The sequence below is a fragment of the Nicotiana tomentosiformis genome, chromosome 11 (genome assembly GCF_000390325.3).
Source record: "Nicotiana tomentosiformis chromosome 11, ASM39032v3, whole genome shotgun sequence".
Taxonomy (NCBI): domain Eukaryota; kingdom Viridiplantae; phylum Streptophyta; class Magnoliopsida; order Solanales; family Solanaceae; genus Nicotiana; species Nicotiana tomentosiformis.
In genome coordinates this window covers 126,234,720-126,256,865 of record NC_090822.1, presented here as the reverse complement: position 1 = coordinate 126,256,865, position 22,146 = coordinate 126,234,720, and the positions used below count along the sequence as shown (strand labels likewise).

Genomic DNA, 22,146 nt, shown 5'->3' with positions numbered 1-22,146 from the left:
GACTTTTGCTAAAGAAGTGGTTAATATTACTAAAGAAATGGCTAATATTTGAAGTGCATTACCAATGTTAATTACCAAAAGCTCCTTTAATCATAGTGACTTGAACCCACGCATCAATCTCGAGCTTTCTAACATAGAGTCCTCAGATTTCGTCTTGCAGGAAAAGGGTAGTCGTCAATATATTAGGAATGCTGTCGTACCCCGACTAAAAGGTCAGGGTTTGGATATTTTGGATAGTAGTTGAGATTATTTATGCTCTTTGAAGCCACTAAAAGGGATTCTTTCACCCCCCAACAATGGATTCAACATCCAACCTCTCACACTTCTTCATATTCTCCAATGTGTCTTCCCTGAAAACAAATGTTAAATTTTATTCAATGTAAGTCCAAAGTGTCATTTTCTTTCATATAGTGTCATATTTGTATACAAGTTAGCTAAAGTATAAAATGTTATAGTAGATTAGTTATATTTTTATTGGACTAATGCATATGCATAAAATCTGACTTCTTATTACCTTATAACTAATTTGAGTGTGTAAACATTTTTTTAATAGGAAGAAAAAAAATAATTTTAATAAAAGAAAGAGTGTAATAACCTGCATGAAGGAGGCCAAACACTACTAGAAATTCGCTAAAAATCGACCAAAAAATCGACCAAAGTTGGTCAGTTATGGCCAATTACCGACCAAAATGCGACCATTAGGGTGTGGACGGTGTTTTGATGGTCAGGATGGCTTAACGACCAAAGTTGGTCGGAAATTACCGATCAACTTTGGCCGGTAGCTTAAAACGACCATCTGACAAGTTTAAGTACTTACCGACCAACTTTGGTCGGAAACATATTTTATTAATTTAATTTTACAGACCAAAGTTGGTCGGTTTAACTAAATTATATTTTTTTTAATTAATTATTAAAATTTTAAAAAAACGACCAACTTTGGTCAGTAATTGAAAATATATATATATTTAAAATAATAAAAACTAAACATTACCGACCAACTATGGTCGGTAACCTCAACAGTGCAGGCAAAATACCGACCAAAGTTGGTCGGTAATATTGAATTCTAGGAATTCAATGTTCATTAACCGACCAACTTTGGTCGGTATTTTGGAATAAATTTTTTATTTTATTAAAAACGGACTAACTTTGGTCGGTTTTTCTAGGTTTAATTTTGGCATAAAATACCTGTTTTGGCAGCTACACCACCTGCCAGCATACCAATACACCTAATAGCAATAACAACAACAACAACAATAACAACCAAAACATTCAATAAATACTTTAAAACTAATAAATTAAAGTTCAATTGAACATAAAAATCCAAAACCAAGTTAAAACTAATTACAACTAGTTCAAAACCGGTTCTATTTGTCTAGTTCAAAGTATATAAATATTAAGGGGAATTTTCTATAACATCATCATCACCGTCTGATGAACTTTCATTTACAAGACGTTATAGAGAACGGTCTTGTGCAGGACGGAAAGAACGATCACGGGGAGGACGGGAGGAACAATCACGAGCAGGACAGGAGGAACGATCACGTGGAGGTCGACCCTCTGAATGATCTCTAAGCCTTTCTCTTTCCTTGGCCGCTTCTAGCTCGGATGTAAGCTTTTTCACTGTCTCCCGCATAGCGGAGAGGCTCTCCCTATTAAGTTGCTCGCCTTGCGAGGAAGTCCCTATTCCTCGCATTCCACACTTATAGCGATGGAAGTTTTTAGTAGGAAGCCTGTATACCTTCCCCCATTTTAGACCGCCAACAGACTCCAACCATATTCTTTCATAATCCTCGTCCGAAGGTTGGGTTGGCTCACCCGATTCACCAGCTGGATGACTACGGATGAATTCCTCCACGTTACTTTGGTAGCGACCTTATATTATTTTAAATTAAATTAGTATTTCAAAATTTTTATAAAAGTAAATTATAATACTTAAAGAAAATTGGTCTAATAAAGTCATCAACCCCTTCTACAAAATCCTCCTGCAATCCCCGCCGATTAGGATAATTCCTATTGTACATCCAAGTACGATGTTCCATCTATACAAATAAAACAAGAAGAAATTAATTTATTCTACAATTATAAATTAATTATATCTTTTTTAGTTAATTCAAGATAATTATTTTTTCCTAATTATACCAATTTATATCCTAAAAGTTCAATTCATATCCAAAAGGTCCAATTCATATCTTAAAAGTTCAATTCATATCCTAAAAGTTCAATTCACAAGAACAAATCCTAAAAACTAAAATTTCAATTCATATCCTACGAGTTTAAACATAAACTAACTAAATTAAAAAAATACAACCCATACCCTAAAAGTTCGATTCACAAGAATAAATTAATTTATTCTACAATTATAAATTAATTATATCTTTTTTAGTTAATTCAAGATAATTATTTTTTCCTAATTACACCAATTTATATCCTAAAAGATCAATTCATATCCAAAAGGTCCAATTCATATCTTAAAAGTTCAATTCATATCCTAAAAGTTCAATTCACAAGAACAAATCCTAAAAACTAAAATTTCAATTCATATCCTACGAGTTTAAACATAAACTAACAAAACTAAGGAAATTCAACCCATACCCTAAAAGTTCGATTCACAAGAAAAAATTAATTTATTCTACAATTATAAATTAATTATATCTTTTTTAGTTAATTCAAGATAATTATTTTTTCCTAATTACACCAATTTATATCCTAAAAGTTCAATTCATATCCAAAAGGTCCAATTCATATCTTAAAAGTTCAATTCATATCCTAAAAGTTCAATTCACAAGAACAAATCCTAAAAACTAAAATTTCAATTCATATCCTACGAGTTTAAACATAAACTAACTAAACTAAAGAAATTCAACCCATACCCTAAAAGTTCGATTCACAAGAAAAAATTAATTTATTCTACAATTATAAATTAATTATATCTTTTTTAGTTAATTCAAGATAATTATTTTTCCCTAATTACACCAATTTATATCCTAAAAGTTCAATTCATATCCAAAAGGTCCAATTCATATCTTAAAAGTTCAATTCATATCCTAAAAGTTCAATTCACAAGAACAAATCCTAAAAACTAAAATTTCAATTCAAATCCTACGAGTTTAAACATAAACTAACTAAACTAAGAAAATTCAACCCATACCCTAAAAGTTCGATTCACAAGAATAAATTAATTTATTCTACAATTATAAATTAATTATATCTTTTTTAGTTAATTCAAGATAATTATTTTTTCCTAATTACACCAATTTATATCCTAAAAGTTCAATTCATATCCAAAAGGTCCAATTCATATCTTAAAAGTTCAATTCATATCCTAAAAGTTCAATTCACAAGAACAAATCCTAAAAACTAAAATTACAATTCATATCCTACGAGTTTAAACATAAACTAACTAAACTAAAGAAATTCAACCCATACCCTAAAAGTTCGATTCACAAGAACAAATTAATTTATTCTACAATTATAAATTAATTATATCTTTTTTAGTTAATTCAAGATAATTATATTTTTCTAATTACACCAATTTATATCCTAAAAGTTCAATTCATATCCAAAAGGTCCAATTCATATCTTAAAAGTTCAATTCATATCCTAAAAGTTCAATTCACAAGAACAAATCCTAAAAATTAAAATTGCAATTCATATCCTACGAGTTTAAACATAAACTAACTAAACTAAAGACATTCAACCCATACCCTAAAAGTTCGATTCACAAGAACAAATTAATTTATTCTATAATTATAAACTAATTATATCATTTTTAGTTAATTCAAGATAATTATCTTTTCCTAATTACACCAATTTATATCCTAAAAGTTCAATTCATATCCAAAAGGTCCAATTCATATCTTAAAAGTTCAATTCATATCCTAAAAGTTCAATTCACAAGAACAAATCCTAAAAACTAAAATTTCAATTCATATCCTACGAGTTTAAACATAAACTAACTAAACTAAAAAAATTCAACCCATACCCTAAAAGTTTGATTCACAAGAACAAATTAATTTATTCTATAATTATAAATTAATTATATCTTTTTTAGTTAATTCAAGATAATTATCTTTTCCTAATTACACCAATTTATATCCTAAAAGTTCAATTCATATCCAAAAGGTCCAATTCATATCTTAAAAGTTCAATTCATATCCTAAAAGTTCAATTCACAAGAACAAATCCTAAAAACTAAAATTTCAATTCATATCCTACGAGTTTAAACATAAACTAACTAAACTAAAGAAATTCAACTCACACCCTAAAAGTTCGATTCACAAGAATAAATCGTAAACTCTAGATTCTAACTAAACTATTCAAGACAATACAAAGTTAATAATTCAATTCTAACTAAACTATTCAAGACAATACAAACTCAAAATTGAAACACTCGTCAATTAAAACTAATTTATAACTAATTGACTAATTAACAAAATTAATTAGTTAATAAAACTAATTAACAAAACTAATTAAAACAAGACCTAAACCCTAATCCTCAATAAAATGCAATGTTCAAATAATTGAAACACTAATCAATTGAAACTAATTCATAACTAATTAACAAAACCTAGAAATAATAAATAAATGGGTTGTAATTCAAACCTAGAATTTTTAGGAGATGGAGAAGGAGAGGGGCGGCAGTGGTAGTGGCAGCGGCAACGGCGCGGCGACGGCGGGGGCTGGGCGGTGGCAACGCGGGGTGGGGAATGGGATTTATGTGAGGGAAATAGAGAAGGAGAGGGGAAGGTATTGAGTGAGGGAAATAGAGAAGGAGAGGGGAAGATAAGAGAGAAATGGGGGTTCCCCCGTTTTTCAATTCTGATTTCCAAATTACCGACCAAAGTTGGTCGGTAATTTTGGTCGGTGCCTAGGAGTAATGGGAACTTTGGTTGGTTATTTTGCAGAAAATAACAATTACCGACCAAAGTTGATCGGTAAATGCTTCCCCTGCATTAACCGACCAACGTTGGTCGGTAATTTTAAATATAAATTCTTAAATATTATAAAATATTTTAAATAATAAAATAATTATTAAAATTTTAAAAATTGGGTCCAGATTATCGACCAACATTGGTCGGTAATCCAAAATTTTCTTCTCTGGCCAGCTGGGTCAATTCGTTGACCAATTTACCGACCAACGTTGGTCGGTATTTAGTTTTAAAAAAATATAATTTTTTTTTCAGTTTCCGTCCAAGCTGGACGGTTTTTGGTCACTTTTTTTGACCGACTAACGTTGGTCGGAAATATTTGGTCGATTTTTAGCAGATTTTTAGTAGTGAAAATAAAGTAGCACCATCATCAGAATCATAAACAAAACCAAGGTAATCTTTCCATACCAAAATATTCTCAGCTTCAGGATTGAAGTTTGTCCGTATCTGACCTTACTCGAAGTTTTTGAGTACTTCTTCATATCTTCATCTGTTCATCTGGAATATTAAAGAAGATTGAGGGCCTAACGCCAAACTATAATGAGAGGCCTTAAATTTTCTTTATCATTCTAGCTTTTTTCCGTTGGTTGATTATCGAAATCATCTCTTGAAACAAAAGGCCCTCGGGTCCAGACCCACAAATAAATAGGAAGCAAAACGAGGGTCCTTCATTAAAGGGGCAAAAGAGGGGTGGGGCTTTGTTCCGAGGGGAGGGGTGCGCCTTCCTCAACTTTAGAAAGGAGAGAATTTCAGAGAGTCATTCTCTCCAACTTTTTCTATCTTGGCCCAAAACGGTAGCATGGTCTTCTATTTATCGTGTAATTCTCCACCTGCGGTCATTAGCTCGGCAGATAAGAAGAGCGAGCCAAAACGGAAAGAAGAGTATGAGGGACAGCGGCTCACCGAGCGGTTATGTAAACCCTTTTTTACTCGGCTCTTTCCTTTAATAAGAACAATCTAAATGTGATACTTTCACGACGAAATACTGGGATTATTTGTAGATGCAAAGTCATTAATGATTCATTTTCCATTAATAATACAACTAATATATTTAGTTGCTCTTGAATCATTTTTTCTCTTAGGTAAGATTTTGTCAATTTAATTTTCTTCTTTCCGCTGAGGAAATTAAACCGTTACATGAATTTTTAAAATTATTTTATAAGAAATATAGGCCTTTAGAAAAGAATCAACGTTAAAGGCAATATTTTTTCACATAATGTAAGGATCTCAATATGCATATTCAAAGTTGTAAATTATTTTTCTCTATACTTTTATGGATTAAAAATAATAGACCTCTTAACGGTCTATGGCAACATCAATATATATATATTTTGATGGTAAACCATTGCTAAATGAACTAGCCACAATCAGTACATTATACCAAATAGTCATCCCTAATAAAAACTCAAATATTTCAAGCTCATATGTTGAACAAATAGCTTCATTTTTAATTTTTGGATCCTAATAAGCTTCTACTTATTTAAATATCTCATATTTGTGGAGCTTGAAATCTTAGCTTTGATACTTTTGATACGACTTTCCGACATGTTTGAGACAATGATTTAAGAGTTAGGTTAGACACACTATCTTTTAAAATATTTAATAGCTTATTAGAAGAACAAAAAATAGTGAATTTATACATTGTACTATTCCAAAAATTCATATAATTTTGTACAAGAATTAATCATGTCACATAATACCAATTTAAATTATAACAATTTTTATTAAAAAAAATATATATATATATTAATATGAAAAATTGGGGGCCCAAAATTTTGGGCCTAAAGCACATATTTTATTTGCTTTAGGCTTCAGCCGCCCCTGACTATAACATGTCTCCTTTATGTTTTTCAGAACTTTCACAGGAACCCCATGATTGATAACCTAAAAACAACAACAATAACAATAATATTAAGTCTCGATTTTAAGCAAGTTAGAGTCGATAATATAAATCGTTATTATTCATGTTGCCAGTGACGGAGCTAGGAATTTCACTAAGGATGTTCAAGAATGTTTAATATTTTATATAAAAATAACTTATAGAAATTTAGTTGGGATATAAAATAGAAAACTTTCATGGGTATGTAGATAAAAGTTAATGCGAAAAATATCCAAATATACCCCTGTACTATGAGAAAAGGTTTAAATATATCACTCGTTATACTTTTGGTCCAAATATACCCCTATCGTTATACTATTGGTTCTAATATACCCACTTCCGTTAAGTTTGTCCATGGTGAACATCCAATCCTACGTGGCACTGACATTTGATAAGGTAGATGTCACTTGACATACCACCTTAGTGTGATGACCCAAAATGTCATCTTATGCTCGAATCTGCGCTCTTAAGCATTAAAAATCTCTTTTTACCCTCCTCGATTTGCGTGCGCAGTCCTGGCAGGTTACCGGAAAGTTTTTATGTTGAAAACTAATAAAAATAAGAATTTTTGCCTTAAAAGTTGATTTTAGTTGACTTCGGTCAATATTTTTGGTAAACAGGCCCGGATTCGTGCTTTGACAGTCCCGGTAGGTCCATATCAAATTATGGGACCTGGGCGTATGTCCGGAATCGAATTTGGAGGTCCCTAGCTTGAGTTATGAATTTTTGATGAAAAGTAAAAGTTTGAATTTCTTTTTGTTTTTAAGAATTGATTGATATTTGGCATTGTTAGTATGAGGTCCGTATTTTGGTTCCGGAGCCCGGTACAGGTTCATTATGATATTTAAGACATGTCTAAGAAATTTAGTTAGAAATGGAGTTGATTTGACGTGATTCGGACGTCCAGTTGAGAAATTAGAAGTTTTAAAGTGTTCTTGAGAATTTCATTTGAATTGGTGCTAAATTTAGAGTTCTAGGTGTTATTTTGGCAATTTGATCACGCCAGCAGGTCCGTATGATATTTTTAGACTTGTGTCCTTGTTTGGTTTGGAGCCCCGAGGGCTCGAGTGAGTTTCGGATAGGCCACGGGATGTTTTGGACATTGGAAATCTGGTTTTCCTGAAGAATCTGTGTTCTGGCATGTCCTTCTTCGCGTTCGCGAAGGTACTCTCGCAAACGCGAAAAGTAAACTAAGCAGCTGAGGATTTCTTCTTCACGAACGCGAAGCGATGGGGGCGTTACCCTTCGCGAACGCGTAGCGTTAGGCACTGGGGAGAGGGGTCAGCCTTTTCTTCATCGCGAACGCAAGCAATGTCTCGCGAACGCGAAGACCAAGGAAGGGTAGCTTATGCAAACGCGAAGACCAGGGAAGGGTAGCCTATGCGAACGCAAGCACTGCCTCACGAACGCTAAGTCTTGGCAGCCCATACACTTCGCGAACGCGACAGTGCTCTCGTGAACGCGATGAACACTGTCGCCCAGCACTTAACAGAACCCAAAATGGGAATTTTGCCAAAAAATTCATTTTTCTCAAAAACCAAACGGTGAGGGGCGATTTTTCAAAAGTCAATCCTTCCCCAAATTATTGGTAAGTGATACTAAATCATTTTCTTTCAATTACCCATTACATTTCTTGAATTTTCAAACTAAAAATCTAGAGTTTTCATGGTAGAATTAGGGGGTTAGGGTAGAAAATAGGGATTTCGGGAATTTTGGGATTTAGACCTCAATTTGAGGTCGGATTTCAAAACTAATTACATATTCAGGCTCGGGGGTGAATGGGTAAAAAGATTTTGGTCCTAACCTCGGGTTTTGACCAAGCAGGCCCGGGGTCGATTTTTTGACTTTTTAGAGGAAAATTTGAAAAATTTAATTTATACAATATAATTGATTTCTTTAGCAATATTTGATATTATCGAGTCATTTTTTAATAGATACGAGTGGTTTGGAGGTGAATTCCAAAGGAAAAGCTGTGATTGAGAATTAAGTGACCTTCAGAGTGAGGTAAGTGATGTGTCTAACCCTGATTTGAGGGAATTAGGAACCTTAGATTATTTGCTAAGTGAAATTCATGTGAGCGGCTTATATGTGAGGTGACGAGTACCTATGCGCCGCCAATTTACCTGTTTTCCATGTTTCTCTGTTTTTCTGATATTGTCTCATTCCTATGCCAAATTACTACGTATTACACTAGTGTTGTTCAAATTATCGTTCTTATCATGTTTACGGAATTTTCTGGTGATAATTGAGTTTTTATTTCAAGATGAGATTGATATTATGGAACCAAATGTTGAAGTAAGGTTTGTACTTGTTATTCTATCTCCCTGTTGTTATTTATGCATTGCATTATGGTAAGGGAGAGTGTTAATGCACGAAGGGTGATGACGTGCCATATTGTGAGTATTAATGCACGAAGGGCGATGTCGTGCAATATTGTGAGTGTTAATGCATGAAGGGTGATGTCGTGCCATATTGTGAGTGTTAATGCACGAAGGGTGATGTCGTGCCATGATATGAGAGTAAAAGCATGAAGGGTGATGCCGCGCCGTTTCTATAAATTTTATGGTGAGATTGAGAGTAAAAGCACGAAGGGTGATGTCGTGCATTTTTTCTTACTGTATTCACTATTCCTGTTGATTCATGGTATATTGATTGCTTCGGTGATCATTCTATTGTAGTTCTTTATCTTGTATTCCCCTCAGTATGTTTTCCCTCCCGACAATTCCTGTTTAGTTTTTCATTTCTGTTATTTGCATATACACTGTTAAATTGTACAGGTTGATTTGTAGGTGCCTTGCCTTAGCCTCGTCACTACTTCGTCGGGGTTAGGCTCGACACTTACCAGTACATGGGGTCGGTTGTACTGACGCTGCACTCTGCACTTTCTGTGCAGATTTTGATACCGGCTCAGGTTGATCAAGATTTGCTACTGGTTCGCTGTCCGGAGACTGTCGGCATTCACAGACCTTGAAGTCCTCGTCTATATTTTATGTCCTACTGTTCTCTATCATTCAGACAATTGTATTTCTTTCAAACTATTACTTGTAGTAAATTCTAGAATGCTCGTGAATTGTGACTCTAGATCTGGGTGGTAGTAATTAATACAGTTTTATGATATTCCACACTTATTATATTTTATTTTAGTTAATTATTGTTATTTACTGAATGAAAATAAGGAATTGGTTTAATGATTCTCTAACGTTGGCTTGCCTATCAAGTGAAATATTAGGCGCCATCACGGTCCCGTCGATGGGAAATTTTGGGTCGTGATAGTTGGTATCAGAGCACTAGGTTGCCTAGGTCTCACGATTCATGAGCAAGCTTAGTAGAGTCTGGAGGACCGGTACAGAGACGTCTGTACTTATCTCTCAGAGGCTATGGGGTTTAGGAACAATTTCACTTCTATTTTATTATGTCGTGCGCTTTATTTCTATCGTTGACGATTGAACTCTTCTATTCTTATCCCCTCGCAAATAGCGAGAACACGCACTGCATCTATAACTGGACAGGAGCCAGAGCCCCTAGTGACAACTACGATTAGGGGCAACGGCCGAGACCGAAGTCGCGCCAAAGGCCGAGGTAGAAACAGAGGTAGAGCTCAGTCAAGAGCTCGAGCATCCGCACCTGTTGTAGAACCTTTGGTGGATTTTCAGGAGGAGGTTACAGTTCAAAATGTACCAATTGGACCAGTTCAGGTCCCGGAAGGTTCATAGCCACTCCAGTAGCCCCGCCAGTTGGGGTAGTTTAGCCAGTTATTGCGGCACAGACCAGTGATAGGCCCGCCATGTCTTTGAGGCCTTATTGAGACTAGATAAGTTTACCAATCTCTTTCCAGTTCACTTTAGTGGTACACCTTCCAAGGACCCACAGGAGTATCTAGAACGCTACCATGAGGTGCTGCGGAACATGGGTATAGTTGAGACCAATGGGGTTGATTTTGCTGGATTTCAGATGACGGATTCCACCAGGAGGTGGTGGAGGGATTATACATTGACTAGACTAGTTGGATCGCCTGCACTTACCTGGGAGCAATTCTCTCAGCTATTTCTGGAGAAGTTCCTTCCTATCACACTGAGGGAGGATTACCAAAAGCAATTTGAGCATCTACTGAGGGAGGATTGTTACTTAGTATGAGTCCCGTTTTGTGGATTTGGCCCGTCATGCCATTCTTCTTCTTCCCACGGAGGGAGAGAGACTGAGGAGGTTTATGGAGGGACTCACGCATCCTATCAAACTTAAGATGGCCAAGGAGATTGGGAGTGAGATTTCTTTTCAGGCGGTTGCTAATGTCGCCAGACGAGTCGAGATGGTTCTTACTCAGGGAGGTCAGGGGTTTGACAAGAGGTCTCGTCATTCCGGTGAGTTCAGCGGTGCCTCATCTAGAGGCAGGAGTACTTTTGGTAGAGGTCATCCTCCCAGGCCGTTTCATTCAGCGCTCCAGTCATCCCACGGTGCCTCAGGTGGTCGTGGCCCTCAGATGCATTATTCCGACCAGCTAGCCTATAGTTGCTGCTCCACCTGCTCAGCCAGCTAGAGGCAGGGGTCATGCAGCCAGAGGTAGGGGCTAGACAGTTAGAGGTAGAGGTCAGGCCATTAGAGGTGGAAACCAGCCAGCTAGAGGTCGTCCTAGGGATGTAGTTCAGGGTGGTGGGGCCCAGTCCCGGTGTTATGCTTTCCCAGCATGGCCTGAGGCTGAGTCATCTGACGCTGTTATCACAAGTATTGTTTCAGTTTGCAGTAGAGATGCTTCAGTTCTATTTGATCCGGGATCTACTTACTCCTATGTGTCATCCTATTTTGTTTCCTATTTGGTTGTGCCCCGTGATTCTTTGAGTGTTCGTGTGTATGTGTCCACACCAGTGGGAGATGCTATTATTGTAGATCGTGTTTATCGTTCGTGTGTGGTCACCATTGGGAGTCTTGATACTCGTGTAGATCTTCTACTTCTCGACATGGTTGATTTTGATATCATACTGGGCATGGATTGGCTGTCACCTTATCACGCTATATTAGATTGTCACACCAAGACGGTGACCTTAGCCTTACAGGGGTTGCCTCGATTAGAGTGGAGAGGGAATCTTGGCCATTCTGCCACTACGGTTATCTCTTATGTGAAGGCTCGTCATATGGCCGAGAAGGGGTGCCTAGCATATTTGGCTTATGTCCGTGATTCTAGTGCAGAGGTTCCTTTCATGGATTCAGTGCCGGTTGTTTGTGAGTTTCCAGAGGTGTTTCCTGTAGACCTGCCGGGGATGCCACCCGACAGGGATATTGATTTCTGCCTTGATTTGGCTCCGGGCACTCAGCCTATTTCCATTCCGCCATATCGCATGACCCCGCCAGAGTTGAAAGAATTGAAGGAGCAGTTGCAAGATTTGCTTGATAAGGGCTTCATTAGACCTAGTGTCTCGCCCTAGGGTGCACCTGTGTTGTTTGTGAAAAAGAAAGATAGATCGATGAGGATGTGTATAGAATATCGGCAGTTGAACAAAGTCACCACCAAGAACAAATATCCATTGCCGAGGATTGATGATTTATTTGATCAGCTTCAGGGTGCCAAGGTGTTTTCAAAGATTGATTTGAGATCTGGCTACCATCAGTTGAGGATTAGGGCATCCGATGTTCCTAAGACAGCATTTCGGACTCGGTATGGGCATTATAAGTTTCTAGTGATGTCATTTGGGCTGACAAATTCCCCATCAACATTCATGGATTTGATGAACTGGGTGTTCAAACCCTACTTGGATTTCTTTGTGGTTGAGTTTATTGATGATATCTTGATCTACTCCCACAGTCGAAAGGAGCATGAGCAGCACCTTCAGATCGTTCTTTAGACTCTGAAAGACAACCAGTTATATGCTAAGTTTTCAAAATATGAGTTTTGGTTGAGTTCAATTGCCTTCTTGGGTCACGTTGTATCAGCAAAGGGTATTCAGGTGGATCCTAAGAAGATTGAGGCAGTCCAGAACTGGCCTAGACCTACATCAGCTACAAAGATTCGTAGTTTCCTGGGTTTGGCGGGCTATTACCGTCGATTTGTGGAGGGGTTTTCATCTATAGCAGCCCCGTTGACCAGTTTGACCTAGAAGGGTGCCCCGTTCAGGTGGTTAGATGAGTGTGAAGCGACCTTTCAGAAGCTCAAGATTGCTTTGACCACGGCACCGGTATTGGTGTTACCCACAGGTTCAGGATCTTATACAGTATATTGTGACGCATCTCATATTGGTATGTGTGTGGTATTGATGCAGGGTGGCAAGGTTATTGCATATGCTTCACGGCAGCTGAAGATTCACGAGAAGAATTACCCTGTTCATGATCTAGAGTTGGCAGCCATTGTTCACGCGCTGAAGATTTGGAGGCACTATCTTTACGGCGTGCCATGTAATGTATTCACTGATCATCGGAGCTTACAATATTTGTTCAAGCAGAAGGAACTCAATTTGAGGCAGAGGAGGTGGCTGGAGCTATTGAAAGACTATGATATCACCATATTGTATCATCCCGGGAAGGCCAATGTGGTGGCCGATGCTTTGAGTAGAAAGTCAGTCAGTATGGGTAGCCTTGCATATATTCCAGTTGGTGAGAGACCTCTTGCATTGGATGTTCAGGATTTGGCCAACCAGTTCGTGAGGTTAGATGTTTCTGAGCCTAGCCGTGTTCTAGCTTGTATAGTCACTCGGTCTTCCTTGTTTGAGCGTATCAGAGATCGGCAGGATGACGATCCTCATTTACTTGTCCTTAGAGACACAATGCGACACGGTGGTGCCAACCAGGTTACTGTTGGAGATGACAGAGTTTTGAGGATGCAGGGTCGTATTTGTATGCCTAATGTGGATGGACTTCGTGAGTTGATCATTGAGGAATCCCACAGTTCCCGGTATTCTATTCATCCGGGCGCCATCAAGATGTATCAGGACTTGAGGCAGCATTATTGGTGGAGGCGAATGAAGAAGGACATATTTGCCTACGTAGCTCGGTGCCTAAATTTCCAGCAGGTAAAGTGTGAGCATCAAAGACCTGGTGGTTTACTTCAGAGGTTAGATATTCCTGAGTGGAAGTGGGAGCGTATCACTATGGATATTGTTGTTGGACTCCTACGGACTCAGAGGAAGTTCGATGTAGTTTGGGTTATTGTGGACATGCTGACTAAGTCAACGCATTTCATTCTTGTGGCAGTTACCTATTCCTCAGAGCGGTTGGCAGAAATTTACATTCGTGAGATTGTCTGTCTTCACGGGGTGCCCGTGTCTATCATTTCTGATCGAGGTACGCAGTTTACCTCACACTTTTGGATGGCAGTTCAGCGTGAGTTGGGTACGCGGGTTGAGTTGAGCACAACATTTCATCCTCAGATGGACGGGAAATCCGAGCGTACTATTCAAATCTTGTAGGATATGCTCTACGCCTGTGTTATTGACTTTGGAGGTTCTTGGGATCAGTTTTTGCCGTTAGCGGAGTTTGCCTACAATAACAGCTACCAGTCGAGCATTCAGATGGCTCCCTATGAGGTATTATATGGTAGACGGTGTAGGTCGCCAGTTGGGTGGTTCGATCCGGGGGAGGCTCGGTTATTGGGTACAGATTTAGTTCAGGAGGCCTTGGACAAGGTCAAGATTATACAGGATCGACTTCGTACAGCTCAGTCCAGGCAAAAGAGTTATGCTGACCGTAAAGTTCGTGATATTGCATTCATGGTTGGAGAAAGAATATTGCTTCGGGTATCGCTTATGAAGGGTGTTATGAGATTTGGGAAGAAGGGCAAGTTGAGCCCTAGGTATATCGGGCCATTTGAGATCCTCGAGAGAGTGGGGGAGGTAGCTTATAGACTTGCGTTGCCTCCAGGGTTATCCTCAGTTCATCCGGTATTCCATGTGTCTATGCTCCGGAAATATCATGGTGACCCGTCCCACGTGTTAGATTTCAACTCTGTCCAATTGGACAAGGATTTGACTTAGGAGGAGCAGTCGGTGGCCATTCTAGACCGACAGGTTTGTCAGTTGAGGTCAAAGAGTTACCCTTCAGTTCGAGTGTAGTAGTGAGGTCAGCCTATTGAGGCAGCTACTTGGGAGTCCGAGTCCGATATGCGGAGTAGATATCCCCACCTTTTCACCAGCCCAGGTATTATTCTATGTCCGTTCGAGGACGAACGGTTGTTTTAGAGGTGGGGAATGTGATGACCCAAAATGTCATCTTATATTTTAGAACTCGAATATGCGCTCTTAAGCCTTAAAAATCTTATTTTTACCCTTTTCGATTTGCGTGCACAGTCCGAGCAGGTTTTCGAAAAGCTTTTATGTTGAAAACTAATGAAAATATGATTTTTTGCCTTAAAATTGATTTTAGTTGACTTCGGTCAATATTTTTGGAAAACAGGCCTGGATTCGTGCTTTGACGGTCCCGGTAGGTCCATATCAAATTATGGGACCTGGGCGTATGTCCGGAATCGAATTTGGAGGTCCCTAGCTTGAGTTATGAATTTTTGATGAAAAGTAAAAGTTTGAATTTCTTTTTGTTTTTAAGAATTGATTGATATTTGGCATTATTAGTATCAGGTCCATATTTTGGTTCCGGAGCCCGGTACAGGTTCATTATGATATTTAAGACATGTCTGTGAAATTTGGTTAGAAATGGAGTTGATTTGACGTGATTCGGACGTCCAGTTGAGAAATTAGAAGTTTTAAAGTGTTCTTGAGAATTTCATTTGAATTGGTACTAAATTTAGAGTTCTAGGTGTTATTTTGGCGATTTGATCGCGCGAGCAGGTCCGTATGATGTTTTTAGACTTGTGTCCTTGTTTGGTTTGGAGCCCCGAGGGCTCGAGTGAGTTTCAGATAGGCCACGGGATGTTTTGGACATTGGAAATCTGGTTTTCCTGCAGAATCTGTGTTCTGGCATGTCCTTCTTCGCATTCGCGAAGGTACTCTCGCGAACGCGAAAAGTAAACTGAGCAGCTGAGGATTTCTTCTTTGCGAACGCGAAGGCTTGGTCGCGAACGCGAAGGCTTGGTCGCGAACACGAAGCGATGGGGGCGTTACCCATCGCAAACGCGACAAGCTCATCGCGAACGCATAGCGTTAGGCACTAGGGAGGGGGAGATAGCCTTTTCTTCATCGCGAACGCGAGCAATGTCTCGCGAACGCGAAGACCAGGGGAGGGTAGCCTATGCGAAGGCTTGGCAGCCCATACACTTCGCGAACGCGATGAACACTGACGCCCAGCACTTAACAGAACCCAAAACGGGATTTTTGCCAAAAAACTCATTTTTTTACAAAACCAAACGGTGATGGGCGATTTTTCAAGAGTCAATCCTTCCCTAAATTGTTGGTAAGTGATTCTAAATCATGTTTTTTTAATTACCCATTACATTTCTTGAATTTTCAACCGAAAAATCTTGAGTTTTCATGGTAGAATTAGGGGTTAGGGTAGAAAATAGGGATTTCAGAAATTTGGGAATTTAGACCTCAATTTGAGGTCGGATTCCAAAACTAATTACATATTTGGTCTCGGGGTGAATTGGTAAAAAGATTTTGGTCCAAACCTCGGGTTTTGACCAAGAGGGCCCGGGGTCGAGTTTTTGACTTTTTGGAGGAAAAAATGAAAAATTTAATTTATGAAATATAATTGATTCCTTTAGTAATATTTGATATTATTGAGTCATTTTTAAAGAGATACGAGTGGTTTGGAGGTGAATTCCAAAAGAAAAGCTGTGATTGAGAATTAAGTGGCCTTCGGAGCGAGGTAAGTGTTGTGTCTAACCCTCACTTGAGGGAATTCGGAACTTTAGATTATTTGCTAAGTGAAATTCATGTGAGCGGCGTATATATGAGGTGACGAGTGCCTATGCGCCGCCAATTTACCTGTTTTTCCATGTTTCTCTGTTTTCTGATATTATCTCATTCATATGCCAAATTGCTACGTGTTATACTAGTGTTGTTCAAATTATCGTTCTTATCATGTTTACAGAAATTTCTGGTGATAATTGAGTTTTTATTTCAAGTTGAGATTGATATTATGGAACCAAATGTTGAAGTAAGGTTTGTACTTGTTATTATATCTCCCTGTTGTTATTTATGCATTGCATTATGGTAAGGGAGAGTGTTAATGCACGAAGGGTGATGCCGTGCCATATTGTGAGTGTTAATGCACGAAGGGTGATACCATGCCATATTGTGAGTGTTAATGCACGAAGGGTGATGCCGTGCCATATTGTGAGTGTTAATGCACGAAGGGTGATGCCGTGCCATATTATGAGTATTAATGCACGAAAGGTGATGTCGTGCCATATTGTGAATGTTAATGCACGAAGGGTGATGTCGTGCCATGATATGAGAGTAAAAGCACGAAGGGTGATGCCGTGCCGTTTCTATAAATTTTATGGTGAGATTGAGAGTAAAAGTACGAAGGGTGATGCCGTACATTTTTTCTTACTGTATTCACTATTCCTGTTGATTCATGGTATATTGATTGCTCCGGTGATCATTCTGTTGCAGTTCTTTATCTTGTATTCCCCTTAGTATGTTTCCTCTCCCGACAATTCCTGTTTAGTTCTTCATTTTTGTTATTTGCATATACACCGCTAAATTGTACAGGTTGATTTGTAGGTGCCTTGCCTTAGCCTCGTCACTACTTCGTCGGGGTTAGGCTCGACACTTACCAGTACATGGGGTCGGTTGTACTGATGCTGCACTCTGCACTTTCTGTGCAGATTTTGATACCGGCTCAGGTTGATCGAGATTTGCTACTGGTCCGTTGTCCGGAGACTCAAGGTAGATCTGTCGGCGTTCGCAGACCTTAAAGTCCCCGTCTATCTTTTATGTCCTACTGTTCTCTTTCATTCATACAGTTGTATTTCTTTTAGCCTATTACTTGTAGTAAATTCTAGAATGCTCGTGAATTGTGACTCCAGATTCGAGTGGTAGTAATTAATACAATTTTATGATATTTCGCACTTATTATATTTTATTTTAGTTAATTATTATTATTTACTGAATGAAAATAAGAAATTTGTTTAATGATTCTCTAACGTTGGCTTGCCTGTCAAGTGAAATGTTAGGCGTCATCACGGTCCCGTCGGTGGGAAATTTTGGGTCGTGACACTTAGCGCCCCTAACTTAACGGATGCCACGTATTCCTATGGGTCCCAGCCTGCCGGAAAATCACATTCAGGAAAAAGAGGTTGCCGACGGTGCGACTAGGAGGTGAGAAGAACCCTCCTCGGGGATTCTCCTTTCGTTAAGCTTTTCCAGCGAGTTCGACTGAGGTGGCTAAAATTGCACTACACAGTGGCGGACGCATGCGGTGACGAGCGGGTTCAAACCCGCTTCATCAAAAAATAATACTGTATATATATATATATATATATATATATATATATATATATATATATATATATATATATATATATATAGGATTAAAGTTGCATAAATTTTGTATAAATATTTTAGTTGAACCCACTTGACAACTATTATTTTACGACTAAACTTATGTACTTTTAAGATTGAACCCGTTTACATAAAATTCTGAGTCCGCCACTGGTACTACACGTGTATGCTGTAAAAGCTGAAAGAATATTATCAGTCTGCCGTGAAAGATATAATTGAAAGTGGCGAAGCATTGGACGCTTTCCAGCAACGTCTACATTGCAGATAACAAATATCTTTCCTTCAATACTTTTTCCAATCACCATGGCATTTGAAATTGCAGATAACAAATTCTTTTTGGGTAAATATTTACATTTTCTAGCTATCTTTTCAAGCTTATTAAATAAAGTCCCTTTCTCAGAAATATAAGATTTTTTTTCTTTTTTGAAAAAAAATAATTCCTCTTATATTGATAATCTTGGAAGGATGTGGGATAAAGAGAATCATAAACACTTATTGTTTGCAGCAGTGAAGCCATGATTATTCATGGTGACGGTAGTAGTGACAATGATTGTGGGGGAAAGGAAATTTTAGTGGTGAAAAAGGATGGGAAGGATAAAATGGGTTTGGTGCATTGAATGTGGCATCCGTCTAATCAAATATTAGTGTCACATACGATTAGATGTTCACTTTGGACAAACTTAATAGAAAAAGTATATATTTAAATCAATATTATAATGATAAGAATATATTTAGAGCAAAAGTATAACGAGGGGTATATTTAAATATGTTTTTATAGTATATGGATATATTTGTACCTGGAAGTCAATGTTAATAAGGACGGGGCATGGTACAAGGGTATTTTTGCCTCCCCCGAAAACTGCACGCACTCTCTCCGGCCACCACGCTCGACTTGGGCCACCCGCGACCAGGTAACAATCTTCTTCTCTTCTCCTCGTCTGTCTTCTCTCTTCCTCTCCGCAATTCTCCCCCTAGTTCTTTAGGGGTGTGCGTATTGGGTTGTGAGTTTTGTGTCAGCTGGTGAATTCAGTGTGATGCGATGACTGAATTGTGGTGTTGGGTGTGCTCTTTTCCTATAAACTTGAATTCCCACGTGGATTTGGGAGGGTGTCGGGGTTCTTTAACTGGCGCGAAATTCACTCACTAAACTACACACAACATGTTTGATGAATTGCCGCAGGGGACAAAATGAGCCTGCTGATGAAGTTCTGAGTAACCACAGTCTGCTTGACTAAGGTAGAGCATGAACTTAGTGATGGGTGTGCGTGTGTACCCCTGTCGTAGTGTCGTTGGCAGTGCAAGTTAGCACACCTGAATGTTAGTTGATAGTTTGGCACGATTGTTGGATGTATTATTTGTTTGCCTGAGTCCTGCTGCCGTGCTTTCTCAATATCACTCTCAATTGGACTATTAAAAGAAGATGTTATATGCCAATTAGAACTGCCTAAGTCTATTTTAGTTGGAAAATAATAAGGAGGATAAGTATATGTCGCGTACTGCCATGGACTTAAATTGATATTATCTTGTATGTTATTATGTTTTAATTGTGACACCGAGCTGAATTTGGATGTCAACTTGAGGTTTGTAAGGGTTACGCCCTGTCTCGACTTTCTTATGAAATCGTCATCCTTTTATAATAATATCTCTTCTTTATTGTTTCAGAATCCATCAAGTTTGCTGCTGCTAATGGGCATAAGATGGCCAAGGATTTTAACGCCGAAGCAGCTCTCACAGATAATACAGAGCCAGAAGAACCCACAAAAAGCGCTTCAACTCTTTGACGAAGCAAAATTCAAGTATCCAACTTACCATCATAATGGTCCTGCCTATGGCACTATGATTAATATTTTAGGCAGATCAGGTAGAACAGCTGAGATGAAGAGAGTAATTAATCAGATGAAAGATGACTCATGTGAGTGTCATGACTCAATATTTGTGAGTGCCATTAGAAGTTATGCACAAGCTGGTTTAACAAATGAAGCCATGTCTCTTTTTAAGTCTCTTCCGGAGTTCAATTGTATAGATTGGACAAGATCTTTGAATACGCTTTTGGAGATATTGGTAGAAGAATCTAAGCTAGAATCAGTTTATCAGTTATTCCTTGAGAACTCTTGTAGATGGGAAGTGAAGTCTCGGGCCTATTTCTTAAATTTGTTGATGAATGTTCTTTGTAGAATGAAACGTTGAGATCTTGCATTGCATATTTTCCAAGAGATGAGTTACCAGAACTGCTATCCAAACAAAGAGAGTTATAGGATCTTGATGAGGGGTCTGTGTGAAGAAAAGCGGCTCAATGAGGCTACTCATCTGTTGTACTCAATGTTCTGGAGGATATCTCAGAAGGGTAGTGGTGAAGATGTTGTTGTATATCGGACTCTATTGGAAGCATTATGTGACAATGAAGAAGGGGAGGAAGCCATTAGTATTCTCGGCAAGGTACTGCGGAAAGGACTTAAAGCTCCGAAAAGATGCTACAAGCAGATTGATCATTTTCGATGCCAAAATGGTGCAGATACAGAAGATATGAAAGTATTGATTAATGAAGCTCTGATAAGAGGCATAGTTCCCAGTTCAGATAGCTACAGTGCAATGGCTGTTGACTTCTACGCTGAAGGAAAGATTGATGAAGGTAACAAGGTTCTGACGGAAATGCATCACAGAGACTTCAAACCGTCGGTGGGGATTTATGAAGCTAAGGTAGCTGCATTGTGTAGTGATGGTCAGGTTGATGAAGCAGTTGCGGTCATTGATTCTGAGATGATGCGGAAAAACTGTGTTCCAAATATTCAGTTGTATAATGGTGTTATAAAAGGCCTATGCCATGAAAGAAAATCTACTTCAGCTGTTAAGTATTTGGAAAGGATGTCTAGGCAAGTAGGATGCGCGCCGAACTATGAGACTTATGAAACTTTGGTAGATGGGTTATGTAAAGATGGTAAATATGTTGAAGCAAGTAAGATATTGGAGCAAATGTCAAGCAATTCCTTTTGGCCTAGAGTTGAGACTTTGAATTCTCTTATCCAAGGTCTTTGCCGAGTAGGTGATTTACACACTGCAATAATGTGTTTGGAGGACATGATCTCTCTAGCCTCGACTCCAAATATCCAAGTGTGGCAGTCATTACTAGATGCAATCTGTTGTGAAAATTCTGGCATCGAAAAGCAGCTACAGACCTTATTATAGTTTTTAACTGCAGCTGTATTGCTAGATATAATTGTTTTCGCCGGTAATAAACATTTTCTGCTTAATCCTTCCTAGCATTCCTTTTTATTTTATCGTTTCCCTTTTCCTGAGCTCTGAATTTTAGTTACTTGTCTTGATACATTTGGCAATATCACTATATACAGGTAGAAAAGTTTCATCCAAAACTCATTCGAATACAAGTCCGAATATACAAGTTTCATCCAGAACCGACTCTAAATCAGGGTTCAAGTCTCCACTTTTTACTCTAGAAAAGTTTTGCCAAAACTCCTAATTTCTCTCTCTTAGATCTACCAATCAAATGCCAAAAACAAAAGTAGAATAATGAATAATAATCAAATCCGAGTCAAGAACACTTACCCAATCCAATTATGTGAAAATTGCCTCAATTGGGGTGTGACAACTAATATAGATATTATAGAGTTAATACCAAAATGGTGGTATTATCTATCAGAAGCGGGATAGATAATCCATGGAATATTCCGAACTTCATATTCAATATACCGTAATTATTCGTACAAGTCAACTTAATTATTCGCTAATGAGATGCAAGTCGTGGCATCCTTATTTTTTTTCTCCACTTTTAATATTTTTCTGTAAATTATTTTTTCTGTCACCAGAAAAAAGCTAACCACTAAGTACTGGCCTATTATTTATTTGGACTATGCTATATCATCTTAGTGGCTAACCATGAAGCAATTATAGAAAGGTTCAAGCCCATATTTTGACTAAGCTATAATCTTAGTGGGTGCCAATA

General features: G+C 38.2%; 1 pseudogene; it reads left to right on the top strand.

Moving 5' to 3' along the window:
- Window positions 1-21,436, top strand: part of LOC104099138 (pentatricopeptide repeat-containing protein At1g05600-like) — a 41,379-nt pseudogene extending 19,943 nt beyond the window's left edge.
- Window positions 21,437-22,146: the final 710 nt, after the last annotated feature.